The sequence below is a fragment of the Mirounga leonina genome, unplaced genomic scaffold (assembly GCF_011800145.1).
Source record: "Mirounga leonina isolate KUSES-001 unplaced genomic scaffold, KU_Mleo_1.0 Mir_170, whole genome shotgun sequence".
Classification (NCBI taxonomy): Eukaryota; Metazoa; Chordata; class Mammalia; order Carnivora; family Phocidae; genus Mirounga; species Mirounga leonina.
In genome coordinates, this window is record NW_023270433.1 from 26,328,701 (window position 1) to 26,348,070 (window position 19,370).

Below are 19,370 nucleotides of genomic sequence, written 5' to 3' on the forward strand. Positions count from 1 at the left end.
TCCTCTCCCACTCCCCTTGCTTGTGTTCCTGCTCTCCCTGTCTGTCTCTATCAAATAAATAAATAAAATCTTAAAAAAAAAAAAAAAGAAAAAGATATTTCAGAATAGCTGAAGAATGCAGTCAAACAAACACATAATGAATCAAATTCAAAAGGAATCTGAAAAATCTGAGGCTGTGATACTCTCAAAGACCCAAACCTGAAATTCAAATGAGACTTTGGATTTCTCTCTCCTGTGACTCAGCAATAGGACAGGTCAAACCAGGATAACGGGTGTTCCCATCGTTCGGTTCAATTTAAGAAACGGTGACTGAGTAAAGTGTACCAAAGTTGATAGCTATATGCTGTGGTTTTTATAAAAGGATATCCTTATTCTTAGGAAATAAACAATGAAATCGTTAGGACTAAAGGGCCATGATGTATGCAAATTATTCTCCAATGGTTCAAAAATATTGGGTGTACACACATTCATATATATATGACACCCAATTAATATATATAATAGAGAGAAATGTTTAATAGGTGTAACAAGAGTCTACAGTATTCTGTGTACCATTCTTATCCCTGCAGCTTTTCTATAAGTTTGAAATATTTTCCACATAAAAAGTTTTTTAAAAGCCATTAGGATGGGTTAAAAATAGAAAAGCAGCATTGACTCCAGCTCCACCATCAAATAAGCACAGGGCAGTTGCAAGGACAAGCAGAGGTGACAAGATGCCAAGAGAGCTTGGACTTGAACAAGGGGACGTACAGTGGTTCTATGATTCAAATGTGCAGTGGAGTCAGGCTAAGATCGCCCCAGTACACGTCTCCCCGGTAGACCCTGCTTGTCCCCAGGTGCCTAAAACCGGTTGTATGTGGCACTAAGAATAATGTTGCTTGAAACCCTTGCCCTGTGTTTCATTTTAGGGTTTTAGTCTTGAGACTTTTGTTTCACATGCCAATTATTGCCTGTTTGCTGATCCCCTGCCGCAGATTTCTCCCCATCTTCAATCCATTTTGCAAACTGCTGATAGAATAAATCCCCAAGTCATTGTTCTCACTGCATCAGTTCCTCACTCAAGAAATGACAATGCTTTCCTCTGTTCCAGAACACATTTTCTAAACGTTGCTGTCTCATCAGTTCTGTGTTTTATGATTTTATATATTTTGATTTGTAGTTTCAACTTTCAAGATTTTTTTTCTGCCACTGAAGCTAACAGAAGCTATGATTAGACTGACATCCGAGAGTGGTGGACGTTTAGTTACCGTCTTGTCGCCAGAACGCTAGGCTCAGGCCAAAGTTGTAATTTGTCTGAAATTGAGATAAAAGTTTTTCCTCCTATTTTCTAAATTTAGATACACTTTTTAATTTTAGAATAGTTTTATATTTATAGAAAGGTTGTAAAAATAATACAGAGAGTTCCCATATACCCCAAACCCTGTTTCCCTCTTATATCACTATGTACATTTGTTAAAACTAATGAACCCACATTGGTATATAGTAATTAATTAAACTTTATACTTTATTCAGATTTCATTAATTTTCTTTAATGTCCTTTTCCATCCCAGGGATCCCATCCAAGAAACTACGTTACAGTTAGCTTTCCTCCTATTTTAAAATTGTAAAATATTGTTTAAGAAGCCAAATATAAATAACGTGTGTAGTCTGACTGGAATAAGATTTTACACTTCACTTTGATGCAATCATTCTCTTTCCTACTGCCCTTGGACACGAAAAAACTCACAGCATCTAACTCATTCTGAGGCATGATTATAACATTCAAGACTCCCTGAATTTTCCCTTTATGTCAGATCCCTTGGGAGCCCAGATTTCATGTCCAAGACTAGATCTAATTCGCTGATCCACGAAAGTTTTGTTTCCTATACAGTATACAGCAGTTCTCGACACAGGACCTCACATAGAGGATTTATTTATAAATAAATAAAAATTAAAAATATAAATTAAATATATTTATTAAAAATATTTATTTATAAAAATATAAATTAAACATAAACAAAAATATAAATTAAATATAAAATATAAATTAAAATATTAATTAATTAATTAATTAATTTTAAAAAGGATTTATTTATTTATTTGAGAGGTTTCCTGAAGTCTCGTGTTTAGTACAAACACATGATGCTAAAATAAGCTCTCACTACCACCTGTGGAAAGTAGCTCAGTAACATCACCTCCGGTGTTATCCCCTCACTGGCCATGAATATTAGAGTGTCCTTTATGGAAAACTATGGTATCAGCTGCCTTTAAGCTGCCAGGGACATTGCTCTGGTTCAATTTTAGGGAGTCTATTCACCTTGCTCTTAGAGCTCATTCGCTCATAGAGGTAATGCTTCATTAATAGGCAAAGTTTAATTGCTCTTTCTAGCCTCCAATTTAACATTGGATCTGCATTCCTTTCGATACCCTCATTTTTCCCTGCATAGCTGGAGTAAAAAGAAAGCGTTCATGATAACATCTCACTAAATGGCCATATTTTTCCCACCAGGAGTGGGTAATTTCCCATTCTCTCTCTTAAGGAAGAGAAACAATACCCCTTGGTAGAAAAATTTTTTAGATGGCACCTGAACTTAAATACAATATCCTTTAGTATCCTACTAGCAAATAGTACCCTACCAGCAAAAGTCTAATAAAGATTTCAGATAATAAACATATTTGACAACAACTCTTTCCAAATGAAATGCTTGGCATAGAATTTTAAACAGCCAACATAGGATTTTTACCAGTTCTATTTTTTTTTTTAATTTTTGATGTTTCCCTTGTCCGTTTAAAAACCCAGTATAAAATTAAAGTGAATTTTTACAAATTTCACCATTGTAGCATACCTATTTCAGGTTTATGACTTTCCTTTTGTTTTTGGCCAAGTCTGTGTTCTTTTTACCTCACATTATATTATAAACATTTCCTATGTCTCTGGTATTCACGTATATTTTTAAGGGTTACATAATATTTCACTAAGTAGGTGTATAATTATTATTTAAACATTTCCCTAATGGGCTTTAAAAGGGCAAAGACTTTTGTCTGTTTTCTTCAGGGTACTCTGAACATTTAAAACAGTACTAGCAAGGGGCACCTGGGTGGCTCAGTTGGTTAAGCATCTGCCTTTGGTTCTGGTCATGATCCCAGGGTCCTGGGATGGGAGTCCTGCAGCAGATTCCCTGCTCAGCGGGGAGTCTGCTTCTCCCTTCTGCATTGCCCCTCCCGCCTGCTTGTGTGCACGCTCTCTCTCTCAAATAATAAAAACCAAACAGTGTTGGCAAAAAGTAGACACTAGGTACATATTTGTTGAATAAAAAGTGAATTTAAGTGGTTTCAAGTTTTACCCTCATGTATTATTTTTTTTATCATCCTGCTTTCTTCTGACTTCTTATTCTACCTCCTTGAAATAAAAACAGTTGATCATGATTATTATTTTTTTTATGTAGAAAACATTTAGAATGATCAATTGTCTTTGATTATGATCTGGTATAATTGGTATGATCCCATGTAAATTCCTTATATATCTGAAATGCCTTTATTCTACCCTCACATTTATTTCATAGTTTGGATAGGTGGAGAATCTACAATGGAAACCATTTTCCTTCAGGTTTCCTTCAGGATTTTGAAGGTGTCCTTCGATTTTTTTTGTAGTTACCAGGGCTGTGTTGAGAAAGCCACTGTCATTATGATTCTTGATCCTTTTTCTATGTATAACATTTTTCCCCTCCCCTCCTCCTCTCCCTTGCTCTTCTTCCCTCCCTCCCTCCCTCCCTCCCACCCTCCCTCCCTCCCTCCCTCCCAGTGGCCCCTCCCCTGCAACCTCTCTGGAGTGCCTGTAATTTGGATGTTGAATCCCCTGGAATAAATCTCTAATTTTATTTTTTCCACCTTGTTTTTACCCTACTTTCTGAGAGATTTCCTCAAATTCATCTTCTAACTCTTCTGAGTTTTACATTTTTGTTCTATTGCTAATTTTCAAGAGTTTTGTTTTTCTCTGAGTCTTCGTCTTTTAAATAACAAGCTATTTTTACTGTATAATCTTTTCTATTATCTATCTGAATTTACTACTTTTAAAAAAGGATTTATTTATTTATTTGAGAGAGAAGAGAGAGAGTGGTGGGAGGGGCAGAGGGAGAGGGAGAGAGAGAGAGAGAATCCTCAAGCAGATTCCCTGAGCATGGAGCCTGACACGGAGCTCATTCCCAGGATCTTGAGATCATGACCTGAGCCGAAATCAAGAGTTGGCTGCTTAACCAACTGAGCCACCCCGGCACCCCTGAATTTAGTACTTTAAAAAAATGTTTTCTTCTATCTTACTTCTGTTTCCTCCAAGTCATTTTGTTGTTGTTTTCTCTTTGTTTTGATCTCTCTCGTCATAGAGACTTGCCTAGAGGGTCTGGTAATTCTTATTTAAGAATGGGGCCTGAGGGGCACCTGGGTGGCTCAGCAGGTTAAGCAGCTGCCTTGGGCTCAGGTCATGATCTCAGGGTCCTGAGGTTGCCTGGCATTGGGCTCCCTCCTCAGTGAGAAGTCTGCTTCTCCCTCTCCCTCTGCCCCTCCCCCTGCTTGTGCTCTCTCACTCACACTCTCTCTCAAATAAATAAATTAAAAAAAAAAAAAAAGAATGGGACATGAAAAACTAATTGGAAGTTTTTTATTTGTGGGTAGATTTTATCATTGTAGTGCTTCACTAAGGGTGATCTGGCTGCGCCTTTTAGTTGGAGAACTCCTTATTAGTTTCTTTAGGTATTTTCCCTTGACCTAGTCGGATTCCCCAGAGAATAATTTTCCAATTTCCTACTTAGTGGGCAAAAGCCCAGTTGCTAGAATTCCAGGAGCTATAAGGGGCAAGAAGGCCTCAGGTCCTCTCTTCCAGTATGCAGACTTCCCATTAATCCCCCTGATGTAAGTGTGGTAGCTCTGCTTCTGATGTCCCCTTAAATTCTATTTTAGCCTCTTCGGAGAATACCCCTCTAGCTGTCTGCTGGGGATAAGAAGGGGCAGTTATCTGACTTCACAGAATAGAGGATGGTGTCTGGAAAAATTTATTTTTTAATATACATTTTAAAATTTTAATTACAACTTAAATACAATAAAGTACACAAATTTTAAGTATACATGGCTAATGCTTTTTTGCATGTGTATGTATCCATGTAACATCCAGATTGACATATAGAATATTTCCAGCACCCAGGAAGTCTCCCTCATGCCCCACCTTAGTCAAAACACTCCACAAAGTAACCATTATTCTGTTCTCTTTTAGCGTAGATGACTTTTACCTGTTCTTAAACTTGAGTTAAATGAAATCACACTGTATGTACTCTTTTGTGTCTAGCTTTTTGCTCAATATTGTATCTGTATGATTTATTCATGTTGTTTCAAGTTAGTTGTAGCTCATTCTTTATCACTTCTGTGTGTATGCTATTCTTTAAATATACCACAATTTATTAATCCATTTGACTATTGTGGACATGAATTATTTCCAGTTTTTACTATTTTTTTATTTTTACTTTTATTATATTTTATTTTTTTTGAAGATTTTATTTCACCCAGGTGCCCCTTTACTATTTTTTTTTTAATTGAAATATGGTTGACATAGAGTTTTTTCCCATTTGGGGCTCTTATAAATCATCCATCCATGAAGATTATTAAAGATATCTTTTGGTGCACATATGCATACACTTCCATTGGGCACACACACAGGAGTGAACTCGCTGGATCTTAGGACATATATTTATTTTTAGCTTTAATAATATAGTCAGGTAAGTTTCCAATGTGCTCGCACGGATTTATTTCCCCATGAGCAATGAATGGGGTTCCCTCGCCAACACCTTAAATTCTAGCCATTTCGGTGGGTGGGTAGTAGTATCACACTGTGATTTCAGTTTGCTTCTCCTAGATAACTGAAGATGCTAAGCATCATTTTATACGCTCACTGAGCATTTGACTGTCCTCTTCTGGGAAGTGCCTATTCAAGTCTTTTAGCCATTTGGCTTGTCTTTTTCTTATTCATTTACAGAAGTTCTTTATAAATTTTGGATAGGAACCCTTTATCAAATGTGTAATGGAAAATGTCATTTTTCCAATCTGTGGCTTGTCTTTTCTCTCTTTTAATGGTGTCTTTGGATGAAAAGGAGTTCTTCGTTTTTTATTATGGCAAATGTAAGGCTCAATTTTAAGCAACTTAAAAAGGAAAAATTTCGTTTAAAATTCAGGGCTGTCTTGGGGCGCCTGGGTGGCTCAGTCGTTAAGCGTCTGCCTTCGGCTCAGGTAATGATCCCAGGGTCCTGGGATCAAGCCCCGCATCGGGCTCCCTGCTCAGCAGGAGACCTGCTTCTCCCTCTCCCACTCCCCCTGCTTGTGTTCCCTCTCTTGCTGTGTCTCTCTGTCAAATAAATAAATAAAATCTTTAAAAAATAATAAAATAAAATAAAAATCAGGGCTGCCTTGGGGCGCCTGGGTAGCTCAGTCAGTTGAGCATCCAACTCTTGGTTTTGGCTCAGGTCATGATCTCAGGGTCATGAGATGGAGTACCATGTCTCGGTGGAGTCGGCTTGAGATTCTCTCCCTCTGTCCCACCCCCGGCTCGTGTGTGTGTGTGCACATGCTCTTTCTGTCTCTCTCCCTCAAATAAATAAATAAATAAATAAATAAATAAATAAATAAATAAATCTTTCTAAAAATCAGGGCTGTCTTTCTGGGTTTCCTGTAATGCACTGTAACAAAACTTGTGCCGAGCAGAAAACCATCTTTGTTCCAAAGTTCGGGGTTATGGTTTTTGTTCCAGCGGTCATTGTAATAGAACGTTACCAGACACAAACTCTATACCACGCGACTCTGATCTCTGGGATCCACCTTTGGTTGTTCTGGAAGACCACACTGCAACAAAGCGTTGGTCCCTAAAGAGAGAAGGACAAAACTTCCAGGCCCAGAGAACCATTGTCTCTGCTCCCCCTTCCTTATATCTTGTTTATTAATAACATGATATCCTTTTGGGTGTTTTCTTCAGTCCTACAGGACTGAAGAACTACCTTCAACAAAGTCAAGTAGAAGAACAGGCATTCTTGTTATACACAAATGATAAGGTTTTATTGCTTCTAACAAGGAGCAGTCTGAACAGATAGTTGGCCTACAAGGTAATTATTGACAAAGGAAAGGCCTATAAAGCAACTATTCAAAAACTAGAGCCACCATTTAACTGTTTTTAGCCTATGAAAAAATGAGAGTAGAGTCAACTTACTGTTTTTGGTAACCTTGGAAAATGTTGGAAGTATGCCAGAAATAGAAGTCCTCAATCAAGACTGGTTTATTGTGCACAGTAGAGACTAGGAATTCAATAAGTATTTATCAGATGAATTTGAGGGTGCTGGGACGGACATGCGGAGTTATACCTGCTTAAAATTCTTTTAGCTGTATGATACGGACTGGAATTTGGGTCTTATTTGTCCATTTGTCTCTAGGAGGCTCTTGGAACTGGTGCAATTCTGAATGGGAGTAATAATTATTTTTAAAATAATGTTTTCCAAATTAATTTATAAATCTAGTAGTCTTCTGAATAAAATTGCAGAGACCTTTTTGACAGTAAAAACTTACTAAATGATTTTATATTCAAAGGATAATAAAGGATATTAAGCAGACAGGGAATGTGGTGGTGGGGTTACTATTTTCTATCAGTAGTTCAAGGAAGGACTTATTGATAAGGTAACATTTATACTGAGACCTGAGACAAATGAGGGCACGAGACATGTGGGAGCAAGTACAAAGGTCCTGAGATATACCTGGTTGTATGAAGAACAGCAGTGCAGGAGGGGGTCTCCTGCTGGAACAGAGTGATTGAAGGGAGAATTGTAGGAAATGATTTGAGGGTAGCAGTAGGTGGGTGAGTGGGTGGAGGATGAATCATGTAGGGACTCTGAAACTTAATCAATTTATTCTGAGGGAGAAGGCAAGCCTTTGAAGAGTTTTGAGCAGAGGACTGATGAGATCTGACTTCGATTTTAAAAGGATCACCCTGACTCTTGTGTTGAGAGTAAAATGCAGGCGGACAAGGCTGGAAGCAGGAAGATGAGTTAGGAACCTGTTGCCATTTTCCAGGTAAGAAATAAAGGGTAGCAGCAATGGAGGAGGCGAGAATGATTGTATTATGGCTCTCCATGGAAGAGGAGAGTTGACAGGATTTGCTAATGGGCTGGGGGTAGGGCGTGAGAGAAAAAGCATGGTCAAGGACTAGTCACAGCTTTTGTTCCCAGCAAATGCAAGGGCAGAGTGTCTATTTACTGAGGAGAGTTCGGTTTGGGAATGTTAAAGTTGACATGCTTATCAGAAATCCAAGTGGAGATGGCAGGTAGGCAGTTGGAAAGGCTTAAAAATGAATTTGCATTTCATCTGGAAGAATAATGGGCAAGAGTTGCTAGTAAATAAAATTTCAAAATAAAGATTAAGGTGGGAATTGGCTTCACAGATAGAAAAGTGCAATCTAAAACTACAATAAATAAAAGACACAAGAAACCAGAGAGATCGATGAAACAAGAAATATGCCTTGAAACAGTTCCTACAAGGCTTCTCCGCATTTACAGATTTAAGCATTGATGTTTTTACTGTTGGCAATGAATTCTAAATCTTGGTGATTATTAATCGCTAACTTTGTTCAGGTATGCGGTTTTTCCAATGGAAACTTCTTTATGGTTCTTCCCTCAACATACATCATTATTGCCAAAAAATTAAAGTAATACAGAAAGCTGTGTCCTCAAATCCCTCCAGGTTTTGAGGTAATCCATTTTTGTTTTTGTTTTTTTATCCTTCAGGTCTTCCTTCTAAGGCATAATATGAATTGTGTGCCCTGTGGATGTGGAAGTGTCACTTAGCTGTGAGTGAGCCTAGCTAATATCCACCGTGGAAATGTGAGTGCAGCTTTGTTTCATTTTTTAAATTAAATTCCCAGTAACTCATTACAGGTTAAAACAAATACAGCTTTGTTTGATTTTTCAGATTCCCAGTAACGCATTAAAGCTTTCTACACCATTCAAGAACACTGAGATTTATTAAAACATGGAATAACTTTACCAATATCACAGTCGTAATCATGGTAGCTAATATGTACTCTATAGAATGCTTCCCAGGTGACACCTCACGCTAGACGCTCTATATGTGCCATTCATAGAGTCTTCTCTACAATCCCTCTTTTATAGATGGGGAAATTTAGGATTTGATGAGCTAATTCCCCCAAACCAAAAAAATAGCAGAGCCAGAATCTGAACCCAGGTGTGGCTGATCACAAAGTCCAAACTCTTGACTACTACTATACTTGTTGGAAATATTAAGGGGTCTACTGCAGATGATAAAACATCTTTACAAACCAGTGGGGGAAGGGATGAATTGTTCAATAAATGATTTGGTGGAAATTCGTTAAATATTCAATATGGGCCTCATTTTATATTATATAACGTATTATATAATAAAATTATTTCCAGTTATTAATAAATATGAAAAATGATAGATAAAAACCATTAAAAACAGAACATAAATCATACCTTAATTTTAAAAAGAAAAAATATGGAAAAAATAGAAGAATAGATAAGTATTTTATTAATTTAGGAGAATAAGGAAAAACTTGAACAGAAAATTGGAAAAATAACACAAAATAAATCAATTTGTCTATCATAAAAATTGAAATCATTTGTAGATAAAATATCACTAACAAAATTAAAAGACAAATTATAAATAAGGAAAAATATTTGCAATGAATATATAACTGAAAAAGTGCTAATATCGCTACTATATAAAAATCTTTTATCCAACAGTAAGGAAAGCAGTGATATCTCAATAGCAAAATTGGCAAAGGACATGAACAGAGAATTGACAGAAGAGGAACTATAAGGGGCTGATAAATAAATGCAAAATATTTAATTCACTAATAAAGAAATGCAAGTAAAAACAAAAGACTGTCATTCATCTTCTTGCTTTAGGGTTGTCAGAAGCGAATGAGAATGGTGTCATGATTATCTGCCAGGTGTGGGGAAGATGGGGGACATTCATAGATAGACCTTAGTAAATATTTACTTTAGTAAATTGGTACAACCTTTCTTGAGAATTTGGCAATATGTATCAACATTCATAAAGAAGTATCTTTACCTTTTGATCTAGTGATACCATTACCAGAAGTCTATCTTAAGGAACCAATCAGCATTATGACAAATCCATCTCTACAATCAAAAGACTATACATAATCTAAAAGTTCAATGATAAAACATTAATATAAGGAAATATAAATCCACTGTTATAAATCATGTTTCTGAAGAATATTTAAAGATCTGAAATACGTTTGTGTATATATACATACCTACCACATGAGAGAATTTGCTGGGGTTACTCAGGGCATTGCATCGTTCCTAATGTTACTTCTTCTTATTTGATCTTTGATTTACATTGGCATTTACATTCCTTTAAAGTCCTGAAAATGTAATATATTTTGTGGGTTTTATTTTTAAATTATAAGGTAAATAATTCCCTGACTGGGAGGATGTGAAGGTCTCTCTGCCCACACATTTTTGGTTCCTCACTACTTCTTTGCTTCCTAAGTCTTTTTCATTTTTTAAAATAACAATTAAATAATATCAACTGATATTTCCTTGGAATAGGAAGGACAGGATATGAAAATTTCTATGTGTATATGTTTTATTATCAAGTTTGTGGAAATGAGATATATATGTGGATAAATATTGTAGATATATAAATATATAGCAGGAAATAAACAAAAATCATAAAAGTAGTTAATTCTGGTTAGGGGGATACAGCATAGTTTTTCTCTTTTTTCTGGAAATATTTGCTACATATATTAAAAGGAAAATGTGTTACTTTGATCATCAGGTTAAGCCTTTAACTCAACAAGAGACTTTTAAAAGTTCATTTCTTGGGCGCCTGGGTGGCTCAGTTGGTTAAGCGTCTGCCTTCGGCTCAGGTCATGATCTCAGGGTCCTGGGATCGAGCCCCGCATTGGGCTCCCTGCTCGGCAGGAAGCCTGCTTCTCCCTCTCCCACTCCCCCTGCTTGTGTTTCTGCTCTCGCTGTCTCTGTCTCTGTCAAATAAATAAATAAAATCTTTAAAAAAAAAAAAGTTCATTTCTTTTTACCTAATAAGTCATTCAAGTTCCAGGAATGTATCCTTAACAATGGACAAAGATAAAGACAAAGATTTCTATATAAAGGTGATCATTTTAACATTATTAATAACTCTCTAATTTTGAGAGGGAACTGCTAAATTCAATTATAGGAGAAAGACTGAAGAAAATATAATACATAAAATGAAAGAAGATTATAAATCTACTAGTTCTATTTGCAAGGAATTTTTAATAACACACAATAAAATTCTCATATTTTACATTAAGGGAAAACAGAGGATAGAAATTATTTAATATGTATCTAATTTACTGTAATCTTTTATTTTTAATATGACCTGAATTAGATAGATAGTAGATAGATAACACACATACACACTCTCTCTCTCATTTATTTATGTATAGTCATTTATTTACTTATTTCTTATTTTTCATTTTATCCATTTAACCATTTCTTTACAGAGACTGGGCTTGAATCCAGGCTCTGACAAAAAATAACTGTGGACTTTGGGCAAATTACCAATTTTCCCTTAGCCTCTGTTTTTTCATTTGTAAAATGAAGACCATCCACTGTGCAAGAGTAAATGAGGTAATGCATATAAGGACCCAGAACAATGACTTACTCATAAAATGTTTTCAGGAAATATCAGTTGATATTATTTAATTGTTATTTTAAAAAATGAAAAAGACTGGGCGCCTGGGTGGCTCAGTCGTTAAGCGTCTGCCTTCCGCTCAGGTCATGATCCCAGGGTCCTGGGATCGAGCCCCACATTGGGCTCCCTGCTCCGCGGGAAGCCTGCTTCTCCCTCTCCCACTCCCCCTGCTTGTGTTCCTGCTCTCGCTATGTCTCTCTCTGTCAAATAAATAAATAAAATCTTAAAAAAAAAAAAGAAAAAGACTTAGGAAGCAAAGAAGTAGTGAGGAACCAAAAATGTGTGGGCAGAGAGACCTTCATATCCTCCCAGTCAGGGAATTATTTACCTTATAATTTAAAAATAAAACCCACAAAATATATTACATTTTCAGGACTTTAAAGGAATGTAAATGCCAATGTAAATCAAAGATCAAATAAGAAGAAGTAACATTAGGAACGATGCAATGCCCTGAGTAACCCAGCAAATTCTCTCATGTGGCTTAATAACTATGATAGTGCCACCTTGTGGAATTAGTGATGCATTTCACATCCCAGGGAATTTGAGATTTTATTTTGAAGTCATTTATACAGAAAGCCTAAATTCTACAAATATTCTCACCAAAACATTAACATGCAACAAGAGGAGATCAGACATAAATTGTTCAAACATGTAGAAATGTAGAAAGTAATATTACAGGGAGTTTGGTGAACAAAAGAAATCACCATAATTCTATCACTGCAAAGCAGTAACATCATTTTAAGATTATTTTTATCATTTCACCCCACTTAAAAAATTTTTTTTTCAGTTTGTTTTTTTTAAGATTTTATTTTTTTATTTGACAGAGAGAGAAGCACAAGCAAGGGGAGTGGGAGAGGGAGAAGCAGGCTCTCCGTGGAGCAGGGAGCCCAATGCGGGACTTGATCCCAGGACCCTGGGACCATGACCTGAGTCTAAGGCAGACGCTTAATCATCTGAGCCACCCAGGAGCCCAGTCTGCTTTTTTTCACTTGAATTTACATCCTGTGCAACTTTCTATGCCAGGAAACATTATTTTTATGACAAAATGGTACTCCATTTACAGTCTAATTAATTGCACACATGTACTATGTAGTACAAAATTCTTGTATGTATATTATTGAACGTGATGATTACAGTTTGATGGAGGTCAGAGGCATTAAACAAACAGCAGAAATAACTGCAGGGGGCTGAATCGTGGTAAAACGCCATGAAGGAAAAGAAGAGGATACTAAGAGAAGATAGTGGAGGTACACAGAGGGTGGAAGAAGGTCTTCTGAGGGAATAAGGGAGTAAGGAGGGAGTCAGTCTGGACTTGAAGGAGAGGGATGGCATGTGAAAGATGAGGAAGTATGTTCCAGGCCGAGGGGGGCAGCATAGTTGAAGGCCCTGAGGTGGAAAAATTCTCAGCAAGTGCTGGGAACGGAAAGATGGTGGATGTGGCTGGCGCTTTTTGAGGCTGAGATAGCAGAAGCTGGAGGACATCGATACATGGCAGGGAGTATGTACCGTGTTTTCACCCTGAGGCAGGTACATGATCTGATTCATATGTGAGAAAGCTCTCTCTGCCTATTCTGTGTAGGAGAATGGATTGGGGGACAAGAGTGTAAGATGAGAAACTAGTTAGGGGAGTACAGCAACAATCCAAACAGGAGGTGATGGGGTGGATATGAGATATAATGGAGTTGTGGGGGGCGGGCAATAAACTCTGCATCCAGGATGGCTGCTAGCATTTATGGGGTCAGAGGCAAGAGGACAATTGGAAGACCCTGTTCCCATTCTTTTCCCATCCCTTGCTCCAGCCCACACTGTAAGGGGCTTCTGATGCTCCCCTGTGGACTCCTGAACCCACTAGTCCAAGCTCCATCCACACCACCTGCCACAGGCAGGATCCACCCTTACAAGGAGGTACCTGGAGAAGAAACCTATTCAGGCCTTGTTGGAGGAGGGAGTACTAGGGACCTGGGTTTCTTCAGTGTGGTCTCAGGGGAAGGAAGGGGGCTTTGGGGGGCCATGTCCCCTCAGTTCTGTGGAATTTTTGCCCTGTGAAGGGGTCCAGAGGGAGGAGGGCAAGAGTGAGGACCTGATGCTCAGTGCTACTTAAGGCAGAACTATTGCATCTAGTCAAAATTAACTTGGAAAAATCTTATAAATCATCCATAAAGCATATACTGTATGTTTTGTGCGTGTGACCCTCTATCATTGTTTTCTAATTTTTCCTTGTCCATGTTTCTCTGTCTCTCAGTTAACTTCATCCTACATGATGTTGATGGAGTCATCAACACCCACTTACCTACAATATATTTCCTTTGTATCATGACAAGTAAACCCTTGAAAGCGTTTATAACTGTTTCATACACTGGCTTTTAGGCTTGATGGCATCTATTGCCTGCTTGGGTTAATACAGCTGTATTAATCTGTATAGGACTTGGAGTAACAGTTGGAATAGAGGGAGGGAAATTTAGGAATGATGCTAGATTTCCAGCCTGAGCAACTGATTTAACAGTGCTTTTTACTGAGATGGGGAAGACCAGGGGAAGAACAGGTATAGATATATTGTAAATTCATTGATCTGATTCCCTCTTGTTGGACATTTAGGTTGCTTGCAGTATTTTGTCATTAGGAACAACACTCTGATTTGTGGCGACATCTTTTTGCACATCTTTAATTTCTAAATACAGAATTACTTGATTAAGGGATGTGCACATTCTTTCGATTTTTAATGCACATTGCCAAATATATTTTAAAAGAGCTGTTTCCCACACTGTTAACATTAGGGCAGATTTTGAACACTGAAGTTCTGAGCCTCCCTCCCTCTGTCCTTCTCTCCCTCCCACTTTTCCTTTGTCTATTCAATAAATAAACTTTTGTTGAGTACCTACTATGACCCACACAGGGCCTGAGATAAATCTAGCTTTGTTCCTTGTTGGGGGCTGGGAGAAGACTGGGGAGAAGGAAAAGCTATGGAAGACTCTAGAGTTTTGAATTGGGTGACTTGGATATCCTGCCCCAAACTTCTTCTTTAGCTCTGGAGAGCAATCTGAATAAGTTAAAATTCCTTCTTCATTTAGATTAGGTGATGGCACTCTAAGAATTTTGGGAAAATATGTTTAACTTCATGCAGACCACCAATAGGACACTGAGAACAGGCTTTGCCCCAAGGAACTATAATTTGGAGGGTATTATTTTACAGTGAGCTTTTAAAATATGATGCATATTTTGGGCGCCTGGGTGGCTCAGTTGGTTAAGCGACTGCCTTCGGCTCAGGTCATGATCCTGGAGTCCCGGGATCGAGTTCCGCATCGGGCTCCCTGCTCAGCAGGGAGTCTGCTTCTCCCTCTGACCCTCCTTCCTCTCATGCTCTCTGTCTCTCATTCTCTCTGTCTCAAATAAATAAATAAAATCTTTAAAAAAATAAATAAAATATGATGCAAATTTTACTCTTAGCCAGTGGCCACATCATCTCACCAGGACTTGCGGGCAGCATTGCCCTAGCCAGGGGTCTGTCCCTTGGCATCTGATAGAGAAGGATGCAACAGGAGACCCCAGGTCAGGGCATGAGGCCCCTTTGTGCACACGAGGGCCAGCCCAAACTCTTGATTTGAAGTACATTTCCTACTACGTGGCTTAAGAACCTAAGTTGCTAGATTTGACTGTGAGCTTGAGTTAAAAGAGGTGCTGGTGGACGTCCTTATGGTTGTCACTCAGGAGAGTCCAACCCAACAACACCATCTTGTCTCCTCTCAGCTGACACCTAGTAGAAGATTTCAGCATGCACAACACTATATTTACTTCTAGTTATTGGAAGACTTGGGCCCTATACAAGGCCGGGAAATACTAAGAACATACTCAGGTACCAAAGGAATTACAAGGAGATGCCTGGAGTATTATGAACCTAAAGCAAGAGTGGATTATGAGTGTTGTAGCTCTCTTTTCTGAAGATGAGTCGTTGTGTCCTCATCTTTCAAATGGGAACTGGGGTCACCTGGCTGGCTCAGTTGGTAGAGCATGCGACTCTTGATCTTGAGGTTGTGCGTTCAAGCCCCACACTGGGTGTAGAGATTACTTAAAAAATGAAATGTTTAAAAATAAATAAATAAATAAAATGGGAACAATTCAGTGTCTCATGATGCCTATAAGAATTTAAAGAGATAATCCACATAAAGCCCACAGTACAGTAGCTTTCACTTAGGAAGTGTTCAGTAAATGGTGGCTGTTGCTGGAACAATGTACATCCTACTAACACATCTGATTCATAAACTATTAATGCATCTTATTTATCAGACCATCTATCTGAAAACCAGAGGAAGCATTCCCAGGTATGATTTTTTTAAAACTCAACATCTGCCTTCTTAAAATATATGATGTGGTTACACCTCTGGAACCCTAGAGATTTGTTAGTTCATTCAACATCTGCGGAACACATTTACATACCAAAATTATGCTATCTGTCTGTGTCTTTGAGGGGGCCTTTGCAGTTCTTTGCTTGGTGGGGTATCAAAGCAACCCCAAAGAAGATCTATTTAGACTGTGCTATTTAAATAAATATCATACTGACTGTAATCAGCTCAACTTTGCAGACTTCCTTACTTTGGAAGAAAAGAAAGAGGCATATACAACAGGGATGTGTGATTCCTAGTGAAAGGAAGGAGTCTCTGTAACTCCACTCTTACTCCTCCATGCACACATTTCTGTCTCCAGGACAATCTTGTGATAACTTTACTTTTCCATTCCCAATAGGAGGCCAACCCTTCGTAAATAACAGAAGTTACAGATAACCATGACTTGTATTTAATCAAGTCCTATGACTTCCTCCTTCTTCCTTGGAAGCTAACAAGAAGTTGAACAGGACATTTGGTGTCTCCCCTCTCTTCCTGACACAATGTTGGGATTTGGATTGGTGATGGCCCTCTAAGAATTTTGGGAAAAAGTGTTTAACTTCATGCAGACCACAAATAGGACACCGAGAAGAGGCTTTGCCCCAAGGAACTATAATTTGGAGGGTATTATTTTACAGTGAGCTTTTAAAATATGATGCAAATTTTATTTTGAGGGTCTCTTAGCCACTAAGAGGCAGCAGCAGGATATTTTCCATCCAGACCAGGGGATCCCGGATTGGATGGGCTCTGGGGACTGTGGCATTTGTCCTGAATAACAGCAGACAAGAGAGACCTCTAAGCAAATGATTGACAGGTCTCAAACAGCATGGGCACCAGCTGTTTGAAAAGACAGAGCAGAGTGTACTATGGAAGGTGCAAAGCACCAGATTCTGCTCTCCAACTGTCAGAGCAGGCGGCGTGGAAACAGGCTTCCTTCTACGAGGGCTCCTAACTTGGTTAGAAGGTAGGGATTACTAAATTAATTTCTATTAATAATTGGCAGTTGGGTGTACCTGTAAGTTAGCAGTTCCAGAGCAAACAAGATGCTTCCTGGAGTAAAGTGTGTTCAAACCTTTTAAATCCCAGCTTGGGACATAATAGTCTGTCCAAAGGCTCTTTCTCCTGACTCGTGTACTTCCTGAAAGATACTCCCTTTGAAAAACTACGGTGAAGGTACAGTCTCCTTTCCAACCCTTTGAGCTTATTAGACACGAAAATAAAAGTTGCCTTGAACATACTTTAAAATCCTGCAAGGACAAATAACGCAGAGTAAGGTTTGAGTATTATTGTTATCCCCCCGTGTCCTCACCAGCTTTGGCTGCAGCCGCCCTCGGGCAGGTGTTTATATGGTTTTCATTAGTGCTGGTGGGGAGTACTGACACTGCAAACCAGCACACTTCCCACCACATGTCCGCATGCCAACATTAGGGTTCTTCAGCTGCAAAGTCTTTTTTCTTTGTGGCTTTTCAATCTTTTGTCACTTGGCCCTTTTTTGATTGTCATGCCCCCTGCCAAGCTTTGTTGAGACACAATTTGCCAATATCTCTGCATTTCCAGGACATTAAGAGTAGATGATTACAACAGAACAGAATATATACAATCTGGGGGAACTGTCCTCCTCCCCAAAATGTTATCCCTTTAAGTCAAAGATTAACTTTGGACCAAATCTTTGAGAGTAATGTCCTTTAGGCTGTTGACTTGGCTAGTAAGCAAGAACACTCAGTGTGTTAGGTAATACCTGTTAATCAGAAAGTCACCCTTGGGCATGAGTGGCTAAAAGACCCTCTCCTGATTTGGGGTCGGGCCAGTCAGGCACACGCTGCTTATCTGTGCAGATGGGGCAGCCCCACCCATGGGTCAAGAGAGCCTGGCTTTGGGGATCACATAGGAGTTATGGACCATGTCCAGCGGTGAGCAAATATTGACAGAACTGGATTCCTCTCGAAACAGCTGGTTAATGACCGTCGAGCTCAAACTCTTTACAGAGAGATTGGGACAGAAAATCTGTAAGCTAAGAAAAGGTCTCTTATTTAATTAACCTGTTTCAGAGGTGGTAAGCCCCATAGAACAGCACAGAACAGCATGAACTAATAGCCACTTACCACTCTTGCAGTCTGAATGCTGTGTGCTTCCTGGTCTTTTGATGATTCACTGGTATCAAGGGAAGGAGAGAAAAAAGGGAAAGGAGCTAACATTTATTAAGGACCTGCTGTGTGTTGGGCACTGGTCTCAGTCATTTTATACATATTTTTCTCACTCAATCCTCAAGGAAAGGTATTATTAGCTCCTTTGCCCAGTAAAAAAAAAAAAAAAAAGAGGAAAAGTTAAGTGACTTGCCAACATAATGGCAGGGAGGAGGCAAGATTCAAATTCAAGTCCATCAGTTTCCAAATCCATGCTTTTTCTGCTAGACCAGGCCAAATGTGTAAGGATATGCATGGTGTGGCCGAAGATGGAGCAGAAGGGAGGAGGGAGAAACAAATTCTGTTTGTCCCTCTTTCGTGAGGAAAAGTGTTGATTCTGTAGCATGAACACAAGCTGAGCACCTTACACTGTTGTGAGAAGCAACATGGAAATATATCCATTACCACTTACTAGTTTGTTAAAGATTTTATTTATTCATTTGAGAGAGAGAAAGAGAGAGGGAGGGAGAGAGAGAGCATGAACAAAGGGGAGCAGCAGAGGGAGAGGGAGAAGCAGGCTCCCCACCGAGCAGGGGGCCCGATGTGGGGCTGGATCCTAGGACCCTGGGATCATGACCTGAACCGAAGGCAGATGCTTAACCAAGTGAGCCACCCAGGCGCCCAATCACTTATTATTTTTAAAAGATGAAAAATTATGCACAAAATAATGAATCAGTTTATTTCCTGCCTCTGGCTCTGAATATGAACTAGTGTTAGCTTTTGGTCCTGGGAAGGATAGCTGTGGGATTTTCCTGGGTTTTGTGCGATAGGCAAAGCTTCATGGAGAGTCCTGTAAGGGCAGGAAGAGAAGGCAGTGCAGAAGTTCTGAAATAAAAGGCACAGATGGGGCACCTGGATGGCTCAGTCAGTTAAGCATCCGACTTTTGGTTACAGCTCAGATCATGATCTCAGGGTCATGAGATGGAGCCCTACTTCCGGCTCCGTGCCTAGCATGGAGTCTGCTTGAGATTCTTTCCTCTTCCTCTCCCTCTGCCCCTCTCCCTGCTTGTGTTCTCTCTTAAATAAATAAATAAATAAATAAATAAATAAATAAATAAATAAATAA

General features: G+C 38.8%; 1 protein-coding gene across 1 annotated transcript in view; it reads right to left on the minus strand.

Annotated features, from left to right (window-relative positions):
* SLC44A1 (solute carrier family 44 member 1) overlaps window positions 1-19,370 on the minus strand; it is a 197,812-nt gene that overhangs the window by 1,111 nt on the left and 177,331 nt on the right. The window lies entirely within an intron of this gene.